The sequence below is a fragment of the Bos indicus genome, chromosome 22 (genome assembly GCF_029378745.1).
Source record: "Bos indicus isolate NIAB-ARS_2022 breed Sahiwal x Tharparkar chromosome 22, NIAB-ARS_B.indTharparkar_mat_pri_1.0, whole genome shotgun sequence".
In the NCBI taxonomy this organism is placed as follows: domain Eukaryota; kingdom Metazoa; phylum Chordata; class Mammalia; order Artiodactyla; family Bovidae; genus Bos; species Bos indicus.
The window spans coordinates 19,875,466-19,901,937 of NC_091781.1; positions in this window are offsets into that span (position 1 = coordinate 19,875,466).

The following is a 26,472-nucleotide window of genomic DNA, read 5'->3' on the forward strand; positions in this document are numbered from 1 at the left end:
TGTCTCCATAATTTTACTTTTTCTAGGTGTTACATTGTTGCAATCACTTAGTTTATAGCCTTTTCAGACTGGCTTCTTTTGCTTAAAAATATGCATTTAAGCTTCCTTAATATCTTTTTGTCACTTGATGTCTTATTTCCTTTTTATCTAGATATATATTTTACAGATATACAATTTCTTTATACAAATTGGTTACTCCGAGTTCTTGGCAATTATAAATAAAATTGCTATAAACATTTATGTTCAGATTTTTATATGGGTATAAAATTTTATCTCAATTTGGTCAGTACTAGCATATGATTACTGGATTTTATGAGAAAACTAGGTTTATCTGTATAAGAAACTATCCAGCTGTCTTCCAAAGAGGCTGTATATTTTAGCCTTTGACGGGCAATGAATACAAGTTCTAGCTGTTCTGCATCCCTGCCATCATTTGGTAAAGTCAGGTTAATTATTTAGTTTTTGCTTTGTTTAGTCATTCTAACAGGTGGATAGTGATAGCAGTAGTTCGTTGCCATTTTAATTTGCAATTCTCTAATAAGAGAATTCTCTAATAATTTTGAGTTGATTAGAGTAAGTTCATATGAATTGAACTTGTTTTCATGTAACATCTGAATATCTTCTTTAGTGAGGTATCTTTACAGATCTTCTGCCCATTTTTAAATTGGGTTGTTTGTTTTCTTATTGTTGAGTTTTAAGTGTTATTTGCATCACATTGAGTATAAGTACTTTATCATATATTTATATACACACATGTGTATACATGTATCAGATATATACAGACAGAGGATAAGGCCTCTCTATATATGGAACTGTGTTTCACATTTCTGTCATGGTTAGTAACTCATAGCAGCCACAAGTTTAACTTTATAACCAATTTCAATGACAAGATATATCATTGCCCTACACATCCGCATACAGAAAAATCAAAGATACTGGTGGAAATTAATTTAAAATTCTTCAATTTGAGGACAGAAGAGAATGCTAGAATACAGACATATGGAATGCATGTTGATGAATTTAACATCTGTATAAACATATTGAGGCTATTGTATTCTAATTTTACTTTGCATTTGTCATAAAAAAATGATGAACGTGTCTTGTATGCTCTATGATTTATAGTACTCACGGAAAAATAGCATGGAAAATACAATTAGGTTAAAAGTTAAAAATAACACATTTTCCTGTGAATCACTTAAGAAAAAGAATGTGACTATAGTTCTTGACAAAGCTCTTAGAATTACAATAACCATTTAAATAGCCCAATAAATAGTATAATCATCATGAATTTAAGATTATGTGTCAATAAGAAGGTCTGGAATAAATAATGTAGACTTTGGATATGCCTCTATTTTGCATATTTATGGGCAAACATAAAAATTCATTTTGAACCAAGCAATAGGCAAATAATGCAGGCAACAGTTTCAAGAGGGTTTTACATTAATTTAAGTAATTATTAAACAGAAAATAATTAACGCTAGTTGTTGGATAGGTGGCTCAGTGAGTGGTAAAGAATCCACCTGCCAATGCAAGAGACATAGGAGATGCAGGTTGAATTCATTGGTCAGGAAAGTTCCTTGGAGAAGGAAATGACCACCCATTCCAGTATTCTTGCCTGGGAAATCCCATGGACAGAGGAGCCTGGCAGGGTACAGTCCATGGGGTTGCAAAGAGTTGCTCAGTAGACTGAGTGAGCATACACTGAGCACGCACATTAGGTATTATGTAAACAAAAGAATAAGCTGATTCACTTTGCAGGTGAGCAGTGAAGAAACAAACCATGCTAAAGCACAGATTCCACTTAAGTTACAGAAGATTGTGATTACAGAAGTATGATCTTGAGAAAATTATTAGGGCTCAGTCACATCATCTGTAAAGGGTGATGACTGGGATGAGAGCATATATGTTTTTATCAGTTAAGACTTTGGATTGCAAACAACATAATAAATCAATCTTGCATTGATTTACTTACAAAAGGGAATTAATTACTTTTTGAATAGTAACTCCAAAAGTCCATCTATTTTCAGAATCAGTTGGCTCCAGAACCTTGAATAATTTCATGAAGAATATGCCCCATCTCTCTGCCTTGCTCTCTAGTCCCTCCAAATGTCATCCTTCTGTCTTTTGAATCCCACTAGAAAGATAGCTTCTGTTTCCAAGTGATCTCACAAAAGACATGAAGTTATTTCTCATTAAACATTTCTTGAGGCATAAGTTTGCATCTGTACCAATCTCAGTAGCCAAGGAGATGATAGAGTCTAATGGGCTCAATGCTGCACATCCTTGGGGATAGACAATGCAAGGATCTGCCCTCAACATGCTGACTGAGAGTGATGAAGAGATGATATATTAGCAGAAGAGGGGTGCTCAGTGTTGTAAGAAGGAAAGCTCAGGAGGCAAAAGCAGTTACAATTCACTACTGTCTCTAATAACCCTTCTAGATTTTACATCCCAGACTTCGATCCTCTTTATTATGAACCTCCTACTTCCATTCCTGCAGTTGATTAAGGAAAACAGAGCACAGGGGTGATACTAGCAGAACCTCTTCTATGCCATATCGACCATCTTTGTATCATCACAGGAACATGGATGTTTCTACATATTTAGTACACCAGATTCTCTGTCAAGATAGAAGGGATGCAGCATTACATGGGCTATGCAAATCACTATACAACTATTAAATCCCTATTTTAGTGAAGTACTAGAAAATTTACAATCCCATCCCACCAATTTAAAATCAATTCCATTCCATAGCACTGGTTTACAAAACATAGTTCTGTGTGTGCTAAACAATTCACAATACATCTGGAAAAAACAGGGAAATGTCTAGGAGAACAGTGGTTGGGAAAATGTGTTAGACCCAAATGCATTACACTTACCTATCAAGAAGTAGTCTTCTTCTTTTATTTAGAAACTGAGATTCTTAAGGGATTGATTTTTATTATTCCTATTGGTTCTTACCCAGTGATTCATAATGGGCTAAAGGGGAAAGTGTGTCTCTGGTGAGGACATTCGCCAACACATGGAAAAATTATTAGTCGCTGCTGCTAAGTCGCGTCAGTCGTGTCCGACTTTGTGCAACCCCACAGACGTCAGCCCACTATGCTCCTCCATCCCTGGGATTCTCCAGGCAAGAACACTGGAGTGGGTTGCCATTTCCTTCTCCCGTGCATGAAAGTGAAAAGTGAAAGTGAAGTCGCTCAGTCGTGTCCGACTCCCAGCGACCCCATGGACTGCAGTCCACCAGGCTCCTCTGTCCATGGGATTTTCCAGGCAAGAGTACTGGAGTGGGTCGCCAGTGCCTTCTCCAGTAGACCCTACTACTAACATGCAAAGAACAGAAACTATGTTGTTAAGCATCCTACACTGCACAAGACAGACTGAAAACAACCAATTACCTTGGTCAAAATGCAGCAAAGTTGATAAATAGTGCTTAATATTACTTTTTAAAAACCCTCATGCTACTTCTCACTGATCCAATCCAGTTTTAATTTACCCAGTACTAATTATTAATTCCATCAATGGAGGATGGTCTCTAGTACTGCTGACCAAATACGTGTGTACTTTTAACAAAATAACAAAAGGGACTTATCATTTTAAAGCGCTAATAAATGGGAAGAAATATTTCACATTCCTGAAATACAAGGAATAGTTTCATGGTCAGAGGTTAACATGAAATAAAGGGGATAAAATCCTAATTGGGAAACAGTCAGCTCTTGATAATTTATAATGAATCATTCATTCTATACACAGGAGAGAAGTGGCTTATAGGAAGTGGGACACTTACAACAGAGGACCTGAATGAGGTAATCAAACACCTTTTATTTTAAATTCACATTATTTCTAAACTTCTCATATATCTGAAAGATAAGTCAGGATACACAACTTATTTTTGTGAGAGAAAAAATTTTCTGAGCTGCAAAATCTGCCACTATGGAATTAATTCCACCACTGACTGCCTCCTTTTGAAGAAATTAAAGAAAGACTGATCTTTAGTAAGAAAACCGTTCTTCAATAACTTATGTTTAAATATTTAAAAATGAAGAGTTAATTCTAAGGAAATTTTAACTTCTCTTTTAAGTTCCAACCTCCACATGACTCACCACAGACTCTCAGTAATGATTCCCCAAATCTCATCCTCAAACAAAACTGTGTCCACTGAGAACTTTGTTGGAAGAGGTAACATTGTACTAGTAAATGTACAATTTAAATTTGTGTTCCTATTTTCTCATGTAGTAGGATCAGTGCTTAGACAAATACTTTCACCACTCATGTATAGGTGTGAAACAGTGAACGGGCTTCTAAGGGCTGAGAGAATAAATGAACCCATATCATTACTAGGCACCTATTAAGCTTGATAGATCTAAGAATTCTGATTCTCTTCAGAACTCTCTTTTGTTCTCTTTAAGACATTTTAAATGAGTCAGCTTTCCCAAATATTTATGGATAATCAATGTTTACTCTTAATATAAATCTAATATCCAGTTACACTCCACAGTGGAAAAACAATTATCTTTAGAAAGCAGTGAGTATGAAATTGAAGGTGACATAATGTCACTTACAAAAGTGTTTCTGCAGATAAAGAAAATAATTACTGCACTATTTGCTTTGTCTAACTCCACTTAACCAAAACACTTAGAAAACCAAAGGTTATCCTCCTTAGGAATTTCAACACTGAGACCAAAGCTTGCCTTACTGTACAGACATCTATTTGTTCAAAACTTGCTGTGAATTTCTCAGCAACATTTTACTTAGAAGTGCTTTCAGAGGAAAACCAATCAGCCAAATATCAAATATAAAACAATATTTGTTAGTGCATCAACTATATTTTCACTGTAGCTCTTAGAATGATAATTTCAGTGTATTAGTATTAAAAAAGTATTTTGAAGAAGTGCCTGTTTGAGAATATGTACAAACAAAACTCACTGTATCCCCATCTGCCTGATTCCCTATATTGCTTTTGAAAACATGGGATAAACCAAGTATCTTATTGTTCACACTTCTTATTTGTTGCAGAAAACAAATCTCATGTTAAACTCTTGTGTTAAATGAAAGGTGAACAATGTGAAGTATTCTGTATCAAATCCCGTACTCCTTCAAAAATATATGCACAGCTGGGAGATCCCCAAATTTGCTAGTGTGTTTCATATTGTAAATTCTATAAAAGAAACTACCCATTGGAATGCTTCTGATAATCTGATATAAGGAGAAGAAACAAGAGGATTAAAAGTTAAGAGACTATCACTTTAAATTAAAAAACTGTTTTGTCTCTTGCACTGATTTAAAAAATAGACAAATAGAATAAAATAGCTGATCTGTTCCCATTCCTAAGAGAAAATAACAATTACAGCTAAATTAATCTACTGTCAAAGGAAAACATACAATCCATACTCCAGTTGTATTTAATTGATTTGGGGGGAAGGAGAATAACTATTCCATTAACAAAATAATAAAAATGTTTCACTGGCCAGCAAGGAGCAACCTGGCATTATTGACTTAGTCACTGCGACTCTCATCTTTCCACTGCATTCAGCTGACATGGCATAATCACACAGAGATGAGTATTGTGGTACCTGAAATGGAGGTCTCAGCAGGGGAGACGTTTCTCTTCTCCTACTGTGAAAGAAATACATAACTGCAGAAGAGAATGAAAAATAAAGCTGACAGAACCAGGCAGCCACCATTCTGCCTGTTCAAGTTCAGTAACCCATTCCTGTGATAAGTAACTTTGGAGCACTCATTTTTCTTCTTGTGCCATTCAGAGCTTATGTGTCTTAATATGGGGTGGGGGGGGGTAATAAGAAGCAAAATATAAAAAGATAATCTAGTTTTCAGAATAGTGGTGTGAGGACACGACCCTAAACACATTCGTGTTGCCAAACCAGCAACACTTGTACAAGAAAAGTATAATTCTGCAGTGGTGTTTGAACACAATAATGGTGAGTGAATACAAAAGAAAGAAAACAAATAGAAACACATCTACAGACTGATCTCTGCAATATCAATAGTGTCTGTTGCTCTTCTAATCCTGAAACTCACTACCGAGAGTTGCCTGTGCATGAAGCAACTTAATAAGAAATCAATGCCTGCAATTCAACTGCTAAACTTTGTAATTTTTATCTGAGGTTCACATTTGAAACCACCGGTTGCTTTGTTCTGCTTGTAACATGTTTATATGATGCCACTGTCCCTTTCTAACAGCACATAGACTGTTAGTTGCATTTGCACTTCAGTGGCCATGGAGATGACTATGTATACCTCTCAATATTCCTATTCCCAACACTCCACGAAGTGCATTTTATATATTTACATTAGAGCTTCACAAGCCATTTGTAGTCAAGAATCATTTTGTTTTTTTTTTTTAATATTTGTTTTATTGAAGTACAGTTGATTTACAATGTTGTATTAATTTCTACTGTACAGCAAAGTGAATCAGTTGTATTAATATATGTGTGTAGGTATATGTGTATGTGCATATATAAAATATATATTTATATACATATATGTGTGTGCATCGGAGAAGGCAATGGCACCCCACTCCAGCACTCTTGCCTGGAAAATCCCATGGATAGAGGAGCCTGGTAGGCTGCAGTCCATGGGGTCGCTAAGAGTCGGACATGACTGAGCGACTTCCCTTTCACTTTTCACTTTCATGCATTGGGGAAGGAAATGGCAACCCATTCCAGTGTTCTTGCCTGGAGAATCCCTGGAGAATCCCAGGGGGAGCCTGGTGGGCTCCCGTCTATGGGGTCGCACAGAGTCGGACACGACTGAAGCGACTTAGCAGCAGCAGCATGTGTGTGCATGCTCAACTGCTCAGTCATGTCTGACTCTTTGTGACCCTATGAACTGTAACCCGTCGGGCTCCTCTGCCCATGAAATTTTCTGGGCAAGAATACTGGAGTGAGGTTTTCTTCAAATTTAGAAAAATTTCAACCCCTATTTCTTAAAAAAAATATTCTGTATCCCTTTTCCTTTTCTATATTCAAAGACTCCAACTGTAAATATATTAGGGTGCTTAAAGCTGTCCCCACATATTACAAATTTACTTTTAGCCTTTTCTCTTGATATTTCATTTTGGATCATTTCTGTTGCTATATCTTCAAGGTCACTAATCTTTTATTTGCAACACTTACTATGTTTGTAATGTCTTTCAAGGGTATTTTTCTTCTAAGACATGGTAATTTTCATCTCTAGAAGTTTGCTATGTATCTTTTTTTTTTGTATCTTCCATATCTTAACATGTTTAATCTTCTTTACTTTCTTGAACATATGGAATAAAGTTTCAGTAATCATTTAAATGGTACAGTAACTCTATTATATGTTAATTTGCTGGATTAGGTTTGCTGTTTTAAATTTTCTCCTCACTGTGGGTTATATTTTACTGATTTTTGCATGTATGATAATTTACTGGATGCCCCTCAAAACATGAAATTTTCATTTTGGGGGGTGCTAGATATTTTTGTATCCCTGTAAATGTTTTTAAGCTTCATCTTGTATAGTATTAAATTTCCTTGGAAACAGGTTGACCATGGCAATACAAGAACCACTTTTGGCTAGAGTTAATTCTTTTCCACAATGGAAGCAAATCCTTCTGAATAACATACCAATATCTCATGATTTATACATTTCCCAATATGGCTGGTGGAAATAGGAACTGTTTTCAGCCTATTTGCACTTTAAGAATTGTTCCCTCTAACCCTACAAGAGGTTCTTTTCCTGGCCTGTGGGTAGTCCCCTCACATGCCTGTGTTACCAGTGGTCTGCTAGAGAGTACAGCAGGTGCCTCTGACAGTACCAGGGTTCTCCATCTGCAGATCCCTTTCTTCTCCAGCACTCTGCCTGCAGAAGTGTAGTCAATTAGGTGTCTGCAAGCTCCCAAATCTGTCTTCTCAACCTAGGGAGATGTCTCCATGCATTTTATGATCTCTTTCTACGTAGAAAGTTAGGGCAATTGTGGAGCTCATCTCCACAATTCCTCACTTAGGAACCACTGGCCTTCATTGCATAATAATCAATGTTTCAAACACTGCTTCATGTATTTTGCTTCTTTTTGTGGTTCCTGATAAAAGGATAAATCTCTCTGCTGTTGTTCCATCTTGGTCAGAAGCAGAAGTACCTCCTTATGTGTATTTTATACCCTAAATATTATCCAGTTCTAATACTAATACTTTTTCTTATAGGCATCAAGTTGTGGATACTATTCAATAAAAGGTTTTTCTAAATTTATTCTATAGCCATAGGTTTATTGCCATTTGCCACAGTGACATTAAATATGGTTAAATTTATATAAATTTTCCCATATATATTGGAGGAAAACATGTCATGTACACTTTTATACACAAGGATGAATGAATCTATAGTTTTATGATTAGCCATGTGGGAGATTACTCTGTTGGTCATTATAAACATTGTTAATAATATCCCAATCAGATTAAAAAACCTAGACAGCTTGATAAGAGACATTTTCCAGCTGGTTAGTCAAACTGAATCTATCTTAAGATGTCTCTGGAATAATATTTATAATGTAATATACATTAAAAATGCACATACACACTTGTATATTATGGAACTTTATCTTTACCTGCCAACAGGTCCAAAATTTTAAAAATATTTAAGGATTTCCCCCTCATATTATTTATTATAGACAGTGTAATTTTAATAATTGATTTTTAAAGTTATAAATCCTACATTCTCTGATGACCCATTTTCTCTTTATTTCATGTAGATCTGACTTTTGCCTCCAATAATACCATTGAAAATACTTTTGTTAAAATTACAAATAAATATCATACTGTAAAACCCAGTGGAATTTTTTCCCTTCCTCTCATTTAGACTTTCAGCAGCATTTGATATATTTGATTACTAATTTCTTCATGGAATACTCATTTTCTTTTGGCTATGCTATTTCTCATTCATGTCTTTCCTACTAAAACTCTGAGTTCTTTCATTATATTTTCTTAATTATTATTAACATCTTATATTTGGAGAAGTTTTAGGTTTACAGAAAAATAGATGGCATGGAGAGTTCTCAAATAATCCCAACACAAAGCTGTCCCTATTTATTATCACTTTTCATTGCTGAAGTACATTTGTTACAATTGGTGAATCAATATTAATACATTATTAAGTAAAGCCCATGGATTATGTTAAGGTTCTCTCTTTCTGTTGTATAGGTCTATGTACAATGTGTGATGTCATGTATCCATTACAGTATCTTATGCAATAGTTTCAGATGCTAAAAACAAAAACAAACAAACAAAAAAACCTGTGTTCCACCTATTTATCTCTCCTTCTTCCTGAAACTCTGGTAACCATTGATCTTTATCTGTCTTTATAGTTTTTCCTTTTCCAAAATGTTGTACAGGTGGATACATTATGTAAACTTTCCAAATGAATCTTCATTTGAGTAAATAAATTTATTGTCCTCCCAAAGGCTGGGTGAAAAATCTTTGGAATCATATAACTCTTACTCATCATTGATTTAAGATGCATTATTTATCCTAGTTAGGATACCTCCAAAATATTTATTGAATCTTTTTACTTATGCTATTTACTATCACTGGCACATCTCTTGTGCACCAATACAACATTGTTTTCTCTTAAAAGTCTTCCTTACTTAAACTTTACTTCCTCTCCAATACAGTCTCTACTGAGCATCCAGGAAACTCTTCCAGAAATGGAAAACAGATCTAGCTCTGTCTCCGATCAAAGTATTTGTATGCTATTCCATTTGCTCTTAGAAGGTGAAATCCATAACATGATCTATAAGCTCCTGTATGACATAGCTCCTCTCAGTCTCTCCAGGCTCACCTTTCACCAACTTTTCCTTTCTTCTCAAACTGCTAACTTTCTTTTCTTGCAAGGTCAGCATTTTTTCTGATATGGGCCATTCTTTAGGTCAAGAATGTCTGGAACATTCTTACCATTTCAAAAAAGGTCATTCCTTCACAGAAGACTCAATTAATTCTCATATATATATATATATATATATATATATATATATATATATATTTAAATAATTGATTCTGGAACTCTAGGTATTTGGGTATATACTTAAGTAATTTCAAAGGAAATTTCTTCTCCCAAAGTTTTCTTTTCAGTTCTGTTACCCTATCACCATTTCCTTTCTCCAGAAACAATTCCTTTCTACCTCTTCCTGTATATCCTCTACATATATGCAAACATATGTATGCACGTGTCTGCGTGCATCTGTTTGTATTAGTGTCAGTCTTATCTACTATATTTTTAATTTCACATGGTCACAGCCAAATCATTTTACTCAACTTTGTATCCTTTATATGCCTGTATAAAGATGTTCTCCATAAACAGCAACCATGTGTACAATGTGTGCTCATAAAACTTTTCTTAATAGATGTCTCAGGTAAAATAAGAAGGATAAGTAATAATTAACTAAATGAGGATAGGGTAGAAGAGGTTATTGGTGAGGAAACATGAGATAATACACAAAGGCTGCATGTAAGTAGGTATTTTGAGAATGGGGAACATGGGTTCGATTAAATCAATGGAGTGTTAAGGGAGAAGCTGAGAGGAGCAGAGGGCTTATCCTGAATGACTCAATGAAAAAGAAGTGAAACTGCACTAACGTTCATTTAAAATGGTCTTAATTAGTTATTCATTCATAATGATGCTTGTTGGATGGCATGATAGACGTAATAAAATTCCAAATGAAAGTGGGAAACATGAGGGAGATTAGATCAGTGAGAGTTCTTTAAGTTAAAAAAAAAGTATCCTCCTGTTAACAACATGCTAACACTTACAAATCCAATATTCTCAGTGATGTTGGAAGGCAATGGTGACACCATACAATTACCTGTGAACCATGTCAATGCGGTTGACATGAAGAAATGAGATAGAATTAATTTGCTTATTCATGGAAATTAACTGGAAGAAAATGGTAAAAATTATGTATCCAGAGCCAATTCAAAATTTATTTCACATGAAAACTTAAAGGCAAAGAGAAAAGTCTAATACAATTAATTTCCTTTTCTTTCTACTTCTGATTGAGAAAAGAGACATTCAGGATGAAGATTAGAATTGCCAGTGTCAGCCACCTAGCTGGTGGCATTGTTTTAACAGTGTTACCAGATTATAATCTTGGTGAATTGTGTTTCACATTCACTTTCTAAGTCTTAACAAGGCCTCATTTCCCCAGCATTCTTAAAATCCATCCATCTCCTTGTTGCTGCTATCAATACTCCCCTTCCACTGTACTTTGAGGTATAATTGGGACAAATGTCATGGTCTCCTAACTGCTCTAAACTCTCTAATTTCCACTGACCTTTCTAAAATGAAAATCTAATCATCTCAGTTTCTGCCTTAAAATCCTTCAATGGCTCTTTCCATTGTCATTAGAATATAGTTCAAATGCCCTGGCTTGCCTTTAAAATCCTTTTTGAATGAGTTTGAGAGTGTTTCTTCCAACCATTATTGAGAACAGTATGGAGATTTCTTAAAAAAAAAAAAGCTATCTTATGATCTAGCAACCCCACTCCCAGACATACATCCAGAGAAGATCGTAATTCCAAAAGATACATTCACCGAAATGTTCACTGCAGCATTATTTACAATAGCTAACACATAGGAGCAACCTAAATGTCCATCAACAAAGGAGTGGCTAAAGAAGATGTGGTACATATATACAATGGAACCTCAACTCAGCCATAAAAAAAGGAGGAAACAATGCCATGGATGGACCTAGAGATTATCATATTAAGGGAAATAAGTCAGACAAAGACAATTATCATATAACATCACTTACATGTGGAATCTAAAAAGATAATACAAGTGAACCTTACTTAGAAAACAGAAACAGACTCACAGACTTAGAAAATAAAAACAGTTACTAAAAGGGGAAAGCCTGGGGGAGGGATAAATAAGGAGGCTGGAAATAACACATTTACACTATCATGTATAAAGTAGTTAAAGCTATGGTTTTTCCAGTCCAGTAGTTATATACAGATGTGAGAGTTGGACCATAAAGAAGGCTGAACACCGAAGAATTGATGCCTTTGAGCTGTGGTCTTGGAGAAGACTCTCCAGAGTCCCTTAGACAGCAAGGAGGTCAAACCAGTCACTCCTAAAGGAAATCAATCCTGAATGTTCATTAGAAGCAATGATGTTGAAACTGAAACTTCAATACTTTGGTCACCTGATGTGAAGAGCTGACTCATTAGAACAGACCCTGATGCTGGGAAAGGTTGAAAGCAGGATGAGAAGGGGACTACAGAGGACAAGATGGTTGGATGGCATTACTGACTCAATGAACGTGTTAAGTAGTTAGAATACGAAAAAGGAGTCCAGAATGGTGGTGGCTAAAAGACAAGAAAGGGAGAAGCCTGTGAAAATAGAACAAAGGAAGATCCGAGGACTAGAGTGAAGACCTCAGGTAGAACAAACAGCACTCCTGGCTAGCCCAATTTACATAGGGCAGGCCCAGGGGGAGGAGAAAAAAAAAAAAAACATATAAAAAGAGGAGCCAAAGGGCCAGGAGTCTCTTTCTTGCTCTTTGACTCTCCCTCTCTCTTTTCTCTTCATGTCTTTTGGGTAGGCATGCCCTCACGCCTCAAGGGTGTATTTTCCTTTATTTTCTAAATAAAACTGAGCTGTAACATGGAATTGTAACACTGGTCTGTCTGAGAGCTGTGACATGGTCTGTCCAAGGGCTGTAATGCTGGTTTGTCGCTTCAAATTTTTGTTGTGATGAGACAGAACTGAGGAAATTACACATTCCCCCAACATCTATGGTGCCATGACTCCGATTTAATCTGGCTGAAACAACCTTGGCACAGCACCCACAAGGAGGAGACCAAGGATAGCAGGAGCCGAACTTGGCAAAAGCTCCCCAGGTGGGAGCTGAACATGAAAACCCAGTGCAGGGGAAGTGACAAGAAGCCCAGTGTGCTGGAAACTGGGACAGCAAAAAACAAACTCAGCAGAAAGCTCACGCAGCTCAGTTTCAGATTCCAGAAGACTTCCGGTTAAGGTAAGAGGTCCTCGCTACTATGGCTGGAGGGACATATACCTAACAAATCTTAATTCCTTTACAATCTCTTGTTTCCTTGAACCCCCCATGAACAGGCGAGCACAGCAGGTGCAATTGAGGGACTCTGGAGAGGCTACTCCTCAGTGTGTCCTGAAGGCTCCACTACCCTCTGTGCTCTAGTAGCTGTTACCCAAGCTGGTGGGGGTTCTTCTGTCCTTAATCTTCTTTGAGCCAAGGATTAGGCCAATGAAAACTGTGAGCATAGGTCAGGTATTTAGCAGATTTTCCAGCAGGTTATGAAGGTGATTCCTTGGCACGTTTTTCCCACTGCTTTTTCCTCCCGTCCTTCAGCTCCTCCCTCCTGGGACTTGAGCCTGGCCAAAACCCATGATGCCTGGCTTCAAGACCTAATGAAGCTCAGGCTCTGATGTCTCATTCCAAAAATTCAGTTAGAGACACAGTGATAGGTAAGAGATGGATTTGTTAGGATTTAGAGAGAAGCACGCTCCACAGGGTGTGGGCCATTGCAGAGGGCAAGTGCCTGGGCCATGGAATATGGTGTGGCTAGTTTTTGTGAGCTGCATAAATTAATATGCTGATGAGTGGGAGGATCATCCCAACCGTTGGGGAAGCACCTACTCCTCTGTCTTTTGACAGTGCTTTGGAACTGTCCTGATACATGGGTGTGTCATTTAGCTTGCAGATTGGGGATCAAGGTTTAGCTGAATTTGACTTGTCATCTTGGACCCATTTGATTTTAACTAGTTTATGTCATGCCCTTGTGCTCTGTCATTCTTTCAAAAGTTGTGCCCAGCCCCCTTTCCTCCTGTTTCATGTGGAGGCCCATCCAGGCCCACAATGTGGCCTATACAATCTTCTGGTGGGACAACCAGAAAATAGCTGTCCCTTGGGAGGGAAATACTGTATAATATCCAATCCCTCTAGGTATTTAGGCCATCTGTTGGCATCCCTTCAAAGGCAATTGGGCTTCCAGGGATAACGTTTGCCACTTTGGGAGCTAGCCCTGAAGGCCATTTGGGCCCAAACCCTTACCACCCTTCTTCTAAATTTACAAACATACCCCCAGATCAAATCTCCACTCCACTTTTATGGAACATCTGGTCTTTTGCCTCTTACCAATTTGTTCTTAAGCCAATTACGAATTCCTACAACCAGGACCCTGCCCCCTTGTAGGCAACATTACTCCATCCTGCCTATTATTAAAAATACTCTTAATGTCCCTAACAGGGCCGGATGACCCACTTCTTTGTCATTACTTCTGTTGTTACCTAAATTGGGTCTATGACAATGAAATGTTTACCATTGGAAACACCCTAAACTGCTCTTATAGAGGATTAGGGGAGGAAATCAGTGACTTACAATCCCTTAGAACAGTAAGAGAATAAGGCTTATGACTATTTTCACCAGGTTCCCAGTCTCAGGCTATAGGCTTGGATTGCTTTACATCATGATATCTATTCCCATCTGCAGTGAACAAACTGGCAATGAGTTAAAATTACAACCCCTTAATCCTACCCAGCACCGGTCACACTGGAGACCTTGGGGATGCCCAACTCCAGTCCGGGGGTCCCAGGAGGTCGACCTGCCTCAACCTGCCTAGGGATCTGGTCCTCAAAAGGTTGTCATACCTCAACCTGCTCGGGGATCCCCCAGTCCAGGGGTCCCAGGAGATCGGCATGCCTCGACCTGCTCAGGGACCCAATTCTTGGGAGCCTGACCTGCCTCAACCTGCCCAGGGATTCGATCTCCAGGAGGCTGTCACATCTCAGCTTTCCTGGGGATCTGCACCCTGATCCGGGGATGCCTGGCTCTCAGGTTGCAACAGTACTAGGTAGGATAAGCTTCAGAAATACTTACCCCTAAGGAAGTCCACCCAAGGAAACAGAAGGAAGCCTATTACTTGTGAGACTGTACCCAGTCTCAGCAATAACTCAGGAGCCCAATGATAACCACATTGCCTTTCTGGAAAGGCTAAAAGAGGCCCTCTAAAAGTTTACCAATCTGGACTTAGACTCTTACGAGGGACAGGTGATTTTAAAGTACAAATTCCTGTCCCAATGTGCATCCGACATCAGGATAAAGTTACAACAGCTACAGCAGCAGGACCCTGCTGCCTCTTTAGATGAGATGATCCAGATAGCCACCAATACCTTTTATAACAGAGAACAGGAGACAGAGGCCAAGGCCCAGGAGAGGGAGAAAAGGAAAGAGACAAGGCATGCCCAGATGCTGGCCACCCTCCAGGGAAGCCCTATGGCAAACCCCAAGTCCTTGAAGGACAAGGCACGAGGCAAATGCCTGATGTGTAGACAGGCGGAGCATTGGCCAAAGAGTGTCCAAACCATGATGTCTCAACCATGATGGCTTGCTATAAATGCCATCAACTGGGACATTGGGCAGCACTCTGCCCTGGGGACCCGAGAGCCTCAAGGTCAAGCACCAAGCCTTCCCTCATAGTGGTTCAACAGGACTGAAGTGGCCTGTTCCAGCCAGCCCGCCTGTCACAGATAACCATCATGGGGCTGGAGCCAAGGGTACAACTGGGTGCGGCAGGTAGGTCTGAGAATTTCTTGGTTGACACAGGGGCTACCTACTCTGTCCTGACCTCCTACTCTGGAGCCTTCTTCTTCCAAACTTGTACCATTTTGGGTGCTACAGGAAAAAAATTATGAAAGATCTACCTGAGCACTTCTTTGTTGCTGGGATGGACAAATATTTCCCTACCAGTTTCTAGTGGTCCCTGACTGTCCTCCTTTCTTATTGGGAAGAAATTTCCCTGCCTTTGAAACATTGCACCTATTGCAGTCCTGATAGAAGATGCTTTAAAACTCTCTTTTGGGAGCAAACTATTTTTACCAGCCACCAAGTGAAACAACTCCTAAATGGGAGAGGCCATTTATGGATGTCTGACCGGTGATTGCAGCCATGAAATTAAAAGATGCTTACTCCTTGGAAGGAAAGTTATGACCAACCTAGATAGCATATTAAAAAGCAGAGGTATTACTTTGCCAACAAAGGTCCATCTATTCAAGGCTATGGTTTTTCCAGTGGTCATGTATGGATGTGAGAGTTGGACTGTGAAGAAAGCTGAGCACCAAAGAATTGATGCTTTTGAACTGTGGTGTTGGAGAAGACTCTTGAGAGTCCATTGGACTGCAAGAAGATCCAACCAGTCCACCCTAAAGGAGATCACTCCTGGGTGTTCATTGGAAGGACTGATGCTGAAGCTGGAACTCCAACACTTTGGCCACCTGATGCGAAGAGCTGACTCATTGGAAAAGACCCTGATGCTGGGAGGGATTGGGGGCAGGAGGAGAAGGGGACAACAGAGGATGTAATGGCTGGATGGCATCACTGGCTCGATGGACATGACTTTGAGTAGACTCCGGGAGTTGGTGATGGACAGGGAGGCCTGGCGTGCTGTGATTCAAAGAGTCAGACATGACCTGGAGACTGACCTGAACTGAACTAATCAAAGAATCCTCAGATATTGAGTAGTGCTGATGGAAAATCCAGGCCTCACTGTATCCCCTTGTGAAGTTCTTAACCCAGTCAGCCTGCTGCCTACCCCCAAGGGCTCTCTCCCCTTTCACTCTTGCCTAGAAACCTTGGACCACTGGACAAAACTTCGAGAGGGATTGTTGGAAGATCCTCTGACCAATCCTAAGGAAATCTGGTACACTGATGGAAGCAGCTTTGTCTTGGATGGAAAAAAGAAGAGCTGGATATGCAGTAGTCTCCAATTTTGACCATAGAGGGTAAACCTTTGCCACCAGGTACTTCAGCCCAATTGGCTGAGCTTATAGCTCTGACTCGAGATTTAGAGCTGGGAAAAGGAAAAAGAGTAGCCATTTACACTGACTCCAAGTGTGCCTTTCTGGTGCTACATGCACATGCTATTTGGAAAGAAAGAGGCCACTTTCTTTTCTTTTCTGAGGGTCCCCAAATATAGTGATCAAATCCTTAGACTCTTGGAGGCAGTCCATCTGCCCACTGAGGTTTCAGTCTCCCACTGTAAAGGACACCAAAAAGGGAGTACAGAAGTGGCATGAGAGAACCAAGCAGCTGATCAGGCAGCTAAGAGAGCAGCATTACAGAACTATGACCTAATAGGGGTTGCCACCTTAGTTCCACAAACTAATTTGCCAGAAACTCCTTCATATACTGAAGGTGAAACTCTCAAAGCTAAGAGTGAGGGCTTTCAAGAAGATCATATGGGGTCGTTCCAAAAGGTGGGACTCCTTTTTCTGCTTGGGAACCTCCAATGGAAGTTGGTTAACTCCTTACATGCCACCACTCATTTAGGAGAAAGTGAAAGTGAAAGTGAAGTCGCTCAGTTGTGTCCGACTCTGCGACCCTGTGGACTGTAGCCCACCAGACTCCTCTGTCCATGGGATTCTCCAGGCAAGAATACTGGAGTGGGGTGCCATTTTCTCCTCCAGATTTAGGAGAAAAGGCCCTCCAAAGATTACTAGAAAGGTCCTTCAGAAGAACAGGCCTCCAAACGACTATAAGGCAAGTACTCTCCTTTTGTCCCACTTGCCAATTAACAACCCCCAAGGACCTGGAAGACCCCAGCTGGCCCAGCCCATCCAACAATGTAGGGCCTACCCAGGAGAGGACTGGCAGATGGACTTCACCCAGATGCCAGTTTCTCAAGGGTGTAAATACCAATTAGTCATGATAGATACATTCACAGGATGGATTGAAGGCTTTGCCACCTGGACTGAGAAAGCTGAAGAGGTGGTAAAAAAAACTGCTCCATGAAATCATTCCAAGATTTGGCCTGCCCAGGTCATTACAAAGTGACAATGGGATATCATTTACTTCTAAGATCACCCAAGGGATCTCTAAAGCATTGGGCATTACTTATTATCTCCATTGTGCCCGGAGGCCTCAGTCTTCAGGAAAAGTAGAAAGAGTCAACCAATTCTTAAAATCAGTGATAAAAAAGATAACCCAGGAAATCTTCCTGGGATGGAAGCAGGCTTTACCGACAGCTCTCCTCCACACCCATATTGCCCCTAAGGAACAGGTTGGTCTTAGTCCTTATGAGATGCTATATGGGAGACCTTTAGTTTATGTCAATGACCTCTTCCTAGATCCAGAGGCTCAGACCCTCCAGTCTTATACCATGGCCATTGGGCAATTCTAACAGGATAAAAGCTTGTGGGAGTGTCTACCAGACCCAAAAGATTCTAAGTAGTCACCACTATATGCTCCAGGGACTCAAGTCTTAATTAAAGTCTGGAAATATGGGTCCCCAAAGGTTCAACTCCAGCCCACATAGAAGGGCCCCTAACCTGTAATACTTTCTACCCCCACAGCAGTCAAGGTACCAGGACATGACTCCTGGATTCACTACTCATGAGTCAAGCGGTGGAAGAAAACAGAAGAGAATACTCAATACACCTATGATCCCCTGGGAGATCTCAGAAACCTATTCAGAACTACAAATGAGTGCCATTCTAATGAATACCCCCAAAATCTAGTTTCTGGGGATAAGACTTCTCAGGACAGCTCTAAACAGCCAACGCAGCTTGGCAGGGGTTGAACTCCAAAACACACAGGAGATAGATATGAGATATGATCTCTGAACAAGGAGGAACTTGAGCCATCCTGGCGATGGGAATTTGGAGTTGACTAATGCCCCTACCAGCCCTTGTTATGCCATATTGATGCTGCATATGGTTGCTCCATGTATTATCAATTGTCTAACCTTTTTTGTCTCTGCCCAGGTCAACAAACTACAACATGCAGTGCCAGTTCAACTAGGTTTTATAAAACTACAGCCGACCATGTAAAATATCACTCACCCTGAGATGGATACCACTATAAAAACTGTGAGGCCTGAGACTAGCAAGAGGGAGGAGACCCAATGTCCCTCGCCATTCCAGCTCAGCAGGAAGTAGCCAGAAAGACCTTGGCGCCCCTATTCCCAAAGATTTGGGCCTTCTGTCTCTTGAGGATGGAATGTTAGATAGTTAGAATAGGAAAAAGGACTCCAGAATGACAGTGGGTATAAGACAAGGAAGGGAAAAGCCCGTGAAAATAGAACAAAGGAAGATCCGAGGACCAGAGTGAGGGTCTCAGGCAGAACAAACAGCACTCCTGGCTAGCCCAATTTACAAAGGGCAGGCCCAGGGGGAGAAAAAAACATATAAAAAGAGGAGCCAAAGGGCCAGGGGTGTCTCTCTCACTCTCTTGCTCTCTCTCCTGCTCTCGATCTCTCTCTCTCTCCCCTCTTCATGTCTTTTGGGTTGGCATGCCATCATGCCTTGAGGATGTACTTTCCTTTATTTTCTAAATAAAACTGAGCTGTAACACAGAGCTGTAACACTGAACTGTCTGAGAGCTGTGACAAGGTCTGTCTGAGGGCTGTAATGCTGGTCCGTCGCTTCAAATTTTTGTTGTGATGAGACAGAACCGATGAAATTACACACTCCCTCTACAGACATGAGTTTGAGTAAGCGCTGGGAGATGGTGAAGGACAGGGAAGACTGGCTGCTGCAGTCCGTGGGATTGCAAAGAGTCAAATACAACTGAACGACTGAACAACAACTAATATATAAAATAGATACTCAGTAAGGACCTAATGTATGGCACAGAGAAATCAAATTTTCAGTTCTCTGTAATAACCTACATGAGAAATAATACATATATGTATGTGTATAGCTGAATCACTTAGTTGCTCCACTAAAATTCACACATTATAAATTAACTGTATTCCAATACAAAATAAAAATGTTTAAAAACCCACCTTTTTCTGAGATATAGCCTCTTTACCCCTCTAGTCCCTTCTCTTTCTCCTTCATTTCTCATCTTCTGCTCCAGCCAATGTGCTCTACAACCAGTAAGTATATGCACATACCATTTCCTCTGCCATTCACAGTATTTCTCCATTTCCTTTCCTAAAGTAATATTTGCTCATTCTTTAGGATTTTCCTTAGATGAAGTCTTTCCCCGAGAATCCAGGGCTTCGCCTGTTATTCTTTCTCATATTCACAAGACATTCATCAGTGTCCATTCACTTGTCTATTTTGACTTCTCACTATTCTAACTGCAAGCTCCCTGTGGGTGGACAACTTGTCTTATTTATCTGTGTAGTTTGGGGACGTACCTTCATGCCTGATGGATAACAGGTTTCTTATTATTAACTAAAGTTCCTAGAATTTAAATCTTCCTCAGTGCCAGACAATTGATATTGGTGAAACTGGATGCAACTCATGACTACTGAACACAGAATTCTATGCCTTTAGACATATTTTCAGCATACTGATACACGTAAAATTTAAAGCAATTCATGTTGAGGTGAGGTTGAAGACCTGAGGGACAATGCCCAAATGTGCAATTTTGACTAAGTGTGAGTTGCCAAACACACTCCATAAGAGGTCCTATATGGTGTCCACTGCCACCTACTCAAATAATACGTATCAAGTAATACGATTCATCCTATCAGTAATTTTCTAATTTTTAAAAAATATTTTCACCCCATTGTTCCACAATTTCTCAAGAAATACAATAGGAAAATGTATTTATTCTTACATGTTCTGTTAAGGTACTGGGGCCAAAGTTAGTGAATTGATAATATGGGTTCTTGACAATCAATTTGTTGAAAATATATTTATAAATGAATGAACAAATAGGTTAGTTAACTTTTATTTCAGCAGATGATCAGAAATAACCCTTCAAAAATTTCCCATCTCATCTTTCATATATATTATGTCAATTTATGTCATTTATTTTTTCTCCAAACCCATTATTTTCTATTGCCATCAACTTTCATAATGGTTACTGCTATGGCTCTGTGTTATTTTTGAAATTTTATGTGCTGATAGACCTACCACATATTTCAAAAAGTTAACTTGAGGCTTAGAGATCATTTCTATTCTATGAATCTATATTAATTTTTAATCTACCAATTAAAGGGAAACATTTATTATTCTAAAAATACTTATTGAGGGAAGATAATCTGTAAAGTAAACTTTTTGGTGAAGGAGTGCAATTCATATTCTAAACCACTTTTCAAAGTTTGGAGGAAACATTCTCCAGTGCCAGAGAAAGGTACATTACATTCATGACTCTTGAAATAACAAATAAACAAACAAAAAACCAAAAATAGGATTTTTCAAGAGGTAGAAAATAATTGCCAAAGCCTCCATCCACAATCATTACTTACTCTAAACCTTCTCTAAAATCTAAATTGTAGTAAATTTCATGTTGAGTCTCCAATTCTTCTGATTCCTATACTTTTGGCTTTCCCCCCTCCCCTCCTTCTTTCAATTCCCCAGGACTTCCTTTTGATTTCTCACAAGAATCACCAAAATAATGTAGGAGAAGGGAGACAACTTCCAAATCTATTTCAGGACAATTTGAATCCTATAAGTAAATTTTAGTGTCAAATGCAGATTCTTTGGAGAGTCTTTGCCCCCAAAATTAATAACAAAAATAGTATCAACAGTAATATCTATCATTTGTTGAATTCCATCTATGAACCAGTTGGTGTACTGAAAGTTTTATGTACATTATTTCATTTAGTTCTCTCAAACACACATAAAACATAGGAGATAAATGTTATTAAAATCACCCTGATTTGTCAGATAAATATCTTGTCCAATGTCAAAGAGCCAACAAGAGTGGAGATGGGATTCAAAAACCACGTTAAATGACTCTAAAACTGTTCTTAACCAAGGCTGAACTGGCTAGTGTCTCTCATCTAGTGTCTTCAGCAGGATTGCTGTGCTAAGATTTCCTTTTGTTTTGCAAATGTTTCTAAAAATAACAAATGTATGACTAAGAATCCTAACTTAGATTAGAAATCTTTGAAAGTAAATGCATGAAAGGACTCATCCCCTTTTGACAACATCAAGTACTTACCTGCTCACTGATCTAAAGCTTTGCTCCACTTGTGGAAGAGTGTCTAACGTTTTTACTGTGTCATTTTCTCTGGTGCCTCAGTGGTAAAGGATCCACCTGCCAATGCAGGAGACACAGGAGACACGAGTTCTACCCCTGTGTCGGTAAGAAAACCCTGGAATAGGGAATGGCAACCCACTCCAGTATTCTTCCCTGGGAAATCCCATGGATAGAGGAGCCTGGCAGGCTACAGTCCATAGGGTCTTAAAAGAGTCAGACACAACCTAGTGACTATTAAAAATAACTAGGGCTGGACTATCAGAGAAGGCAATGGCACCCCACTCCAGCAGTCTTGCCTGGAAAATCCCAAGGATGGAGGAGCCTGGAAGGCTGCAGTCCATGGGGTCGCTAAGAGTCGGACACAACTGAGCAACTTCATTTTCACTTTCATGCACTGGAGAAGGAAATGGCAACCCACTCCAGTGTTCTTGCCTGGAGAATCCCAGGGCTTGGGGAGCCTGGTGGGCTGCCGTCTATGGGGTGGCATGACTGAAGTGACTTAGCAGCAGCAGCAGCAGCAGGGCTGGACTACAGCAAGGCAAGCAAAGACCCTAGGGAACAAAATTTAAGGAGTCATCTACGCTCATGACTTCCCTGGTGGCTTAGATGGTAAAGCATCTCCCTAAATGTGGGAGACCCAGGTTCGATCCCTGGGTCAGGAAGATCCTCTGGAGAAGGAAATGGCAACCCACTCCAGAATTCTGGCCTGGGGAATCCCCCGGATGGAGGAGACTCAATGGCTATAGTCCATGGGGTCTCAAAGAGTCAGACACGACCGAGGGACTTCACTTTCACTTTTCTACTCTCACAGCACTTCAAAGCAAGTGTCTTCACATCAGTATTTCCTTAAATTTTATTTCCTCATTTCTCTCACCCTAATCCCACTTTCCTCTGGGGAATTATAATTTAAAATCTGGATTTGGCTACCTAGATTGAGAAGGCTGAGGGCTGAGAAATGGGAGATAGAAATGGAACAGGGAGACCCAAATGGAACTATTGGCCAAGTTCAGGGTGAATTGCCCCTAGAACCTGCTCTGTTCCGTGCATAGTGCTGACACACTGTTCTCTCAAGTTCCTTCATTTATGTTGGGCTACAGCCTGCATGCCTGCAAGCCTTGTAGTTGCCCAGCCTTGAGACTGAAGAAAGAGCCCAGAGACAACAACAGAGACATCAATGGTTTATTGGACAGGGAATCTTACATAAAGGGTCCCAGGCTGATGCCTCACTGGCAGACAGTATGTAGGTATGGGAACAATCTTCCCGATTTGTGGGAAGAGGTTACCATTTATAGGAAGAATGATTGTCAGGTGGGCTCATCAGTTACCAGAGGATTGAACAGTCCCACGAATGAAGCAGGGACTGGTTCAGCAGAGGATGTACAGAAAACAAGATAACAGCCATCTTGAATGACCTGATCATACAACATAATAAATTTCTATGACAATAGTAAAAAATAGGACATATTTGGAGGACATAGCATTTTGCTTGATATTTTTAAATTTATAAAGCATCTTCAGGACCAGAGGTCCTCTACAGATATCTTTAAAATAAAGAGTGTTCTCAATTCCTAACTTTAAACTATGCAGCTTGGGAGGATCTAAAGGATACCCCATTAGACAATCCTGACATGGAAATATTTACAGATGGCAGTTCTTTTGTTCGGGATGGAAAGCATAAAGCAGGTTACTCCGTGGTGACTGCTGAACAGGTTTTGGAAGCAAAATCTCTCCCCCAGGGAACCAGTGCTCTGTTAGCAGAGCTTATGGCTCTGACTCGAGCTCTAGAGTTAAGCAAAGGGCAGCGGATGGGCCTGATAATCTATGTGAGTCTACTTCCCGTGACTCCAAAAATCCTGAGTCTGCTGTTGGATCCTCAAGACAATGTCTTCCTGTCCTGGGCTCACTCCTATGCTGCATTCCACAATGGGTCTAACTGCTGGGTCTGCGGAGCGCTCCCGTGGTGGACATCCCCACCTCAAGGAAAAGACTTTCTCCAAGTCTGTGGATACCTTCAACAACAATCACATGTGATGCCTCTTCTTCGTCTGATGCCATCTACCAACCCTAAAATGGATGGGTGCAACACTTTGCACTTTAACTATGGACATGATGTGACTTTTAATTTTGATTCTGAATGTTGTGTTTTTGCTGTTTGCTCCCTGCATCTGTAATTGTATAACTGGATTTGTTTCTAGCCGCATGAAAGCTTTTAAGTTACAAATGGTTGCTCAAACTCCTGCTACTGCTGTAGCTTCCTCCAGCTACTATTTGGGGCCCCTGGATCAGATATCCTCAATATGAGGATTAGGAGAATATGTTGCCTCACCAATTTAGGGACAATGCCCCTTGTCAGCTCGGAAGCAGTTATGGAACGAGAACGACACCCCTTTTCTCTAGGCAACATAATTCTCCTAAAAGAAAAGGGGGGAATGAGAGAGTCATTTCCTAGGCAGGTTGATAGGGAGTCTAGGGGGTCCCCAAGGAGAGAGAGGTCTGGAATTCTCAAGGAGGAAGAAAGGACAAACTTTTTTTCTTTCTCCACGTTCCTTAGGATTATATAACAATAATGTATCCTGCCTAAGGACAGTCTTTGGATTAAACCTTCTGTTATCTTAAAATGTTAATTATGGGAGTAGACCTGGTCTCTACAAGGATGTATCCTGCCTGAGGACAGTGTTATCTTAAAATGTAAATTATGGGAGTAGATCTGATGAGGTCTTTACAACCTCCAGACATTCTTTGGATTATATAAATTCATTGTTAACACTAGCAAGCGGGTACTCTTTCTGCCCCCTTCTGATGCCTATGTCAGAAGCTTTCTCTGTCTCCTTTATACTTTAATAAAACTTTATTACACACACACACAAAAAAATAAAGAGTGTCTTATTGCAATTTTCCAAATTGGAAAGTGAGTTGAGAGAGATTATGGAACTCTCATTAGAATGTAGCCCAATCCAATCAGGTCCCAACAAAAGTTTTCTTCCTTCATGTGTTTTTGTGGGTCTTGAATCATTAATTTAATAATTTAAGCATCTTTCTATCTCAGAATTTCAAGCTAGTAAATAAGTTGAAAAAATCTACTCTTTCAGAACCTTTTGAATTCTTTCAATTTTCTGGATTTTAATCAATATAATAAAATGGCCTGGATAAATTGATATCTGTCCCTGAAAATTGGGCCAGCACAACTAGCTTGGCCAGATAATTCACAAAAGACACAGAGCATTTCTTTGCCTTGTTATGCAAATCCCCGTTATGCTTATCATCTGTTAGAGTGAGGGTTTTGAATCGGTCTGGAAAAAGAAACTAGAGACAGAGCCAAATATCAGCTTTGATGCAGGTGATGTTGGCTGGGAAAACATGGCTTGGGCCTGTGGCCAATATGTTACTCCTATTAATCAATGAACTCCACTTCTATTAACTTAATGCACCCAGTTTTTCATGACTCTCTGAACTCATCCATTGGTAGTGCCTTTCCACAATGACTCTAGGCTTGGACATGTGATTACTTTGGCCACTGAGACAGAACTAAAGTTGGTACGGGGAGCTTGTAAGTGGTTCTTGTTTCAATAAATAATACTAACAATGATAAGTGGTTGTCATTTTAAGTTTCTTAAATTGGGGGGGGGGGGGGGTGCGGTATTGTCTTGTATAGTGATAGATTTTACACTATGCTTTGCTCCGAATTAAATTTACCTCTCAATCAGAGGAGCTAGAAAACTGCATAGTGGAGTCTCCCTTCCCCTCCCCTCTCCTACTTTTAAAAGGGCAAGGAATAGCCAGAGAAGTTTATTACAAGGAAGGAAGAAGAAGTTGGGAGTAGAATTTGTACAGTCCATAGACAGGCAATCTTAAAGAAATAACTGTATGTAGGTCAGAGCACTTGTAGGTATTAGCTGTTAATGCATTAACCTCACCCAACAGAGAAATGTTACTCTAATGGATGTCAGACTCTTACCAAATTCCCTAAGCGGAATAATCATTTTACATCAGGATATGTCAGATAGAGCAGAAAGTTTTACCGTCTTTTCCAGGAGTGTCTTACCCATAACTACAAAAATAGAAAAAGGAGAAGTGAAATTTCTACTTGACGAATTAGCATCAATATGGAAGGAGGAGAAATTATGCCATCTTTCCAACACCAGCACCACAATCAGTTTACTGAGTACTTTCTGTGTGCAAAGCACCCATGTATGCTAGGAGTCCAGCAGACAGTCTGACATTTGCTCATCACTTCACATATCTGTTAGGCTGTATACAGACCTGAAGTGGGAATTATAATCCATATTTTTATAGGGGAAGAAATGAAGTCTCAGCAGATTTTTAATAATTGATCTATGAACACTAAGGTAGTAAATGAAAGAAGCAGATTCGAATCAAGTGTTCTAATGGAAAAATTCAATCTTCTGCTTTATACTGTACTAGATAATTCAAGGGCCCATGTACTCAAGGATTTTATAATGATTGTGTATGTGTATGTATGTGTGTGTACATGTGTTTCTATGCTAAGTGGCTGATGGAGAACAGATCTG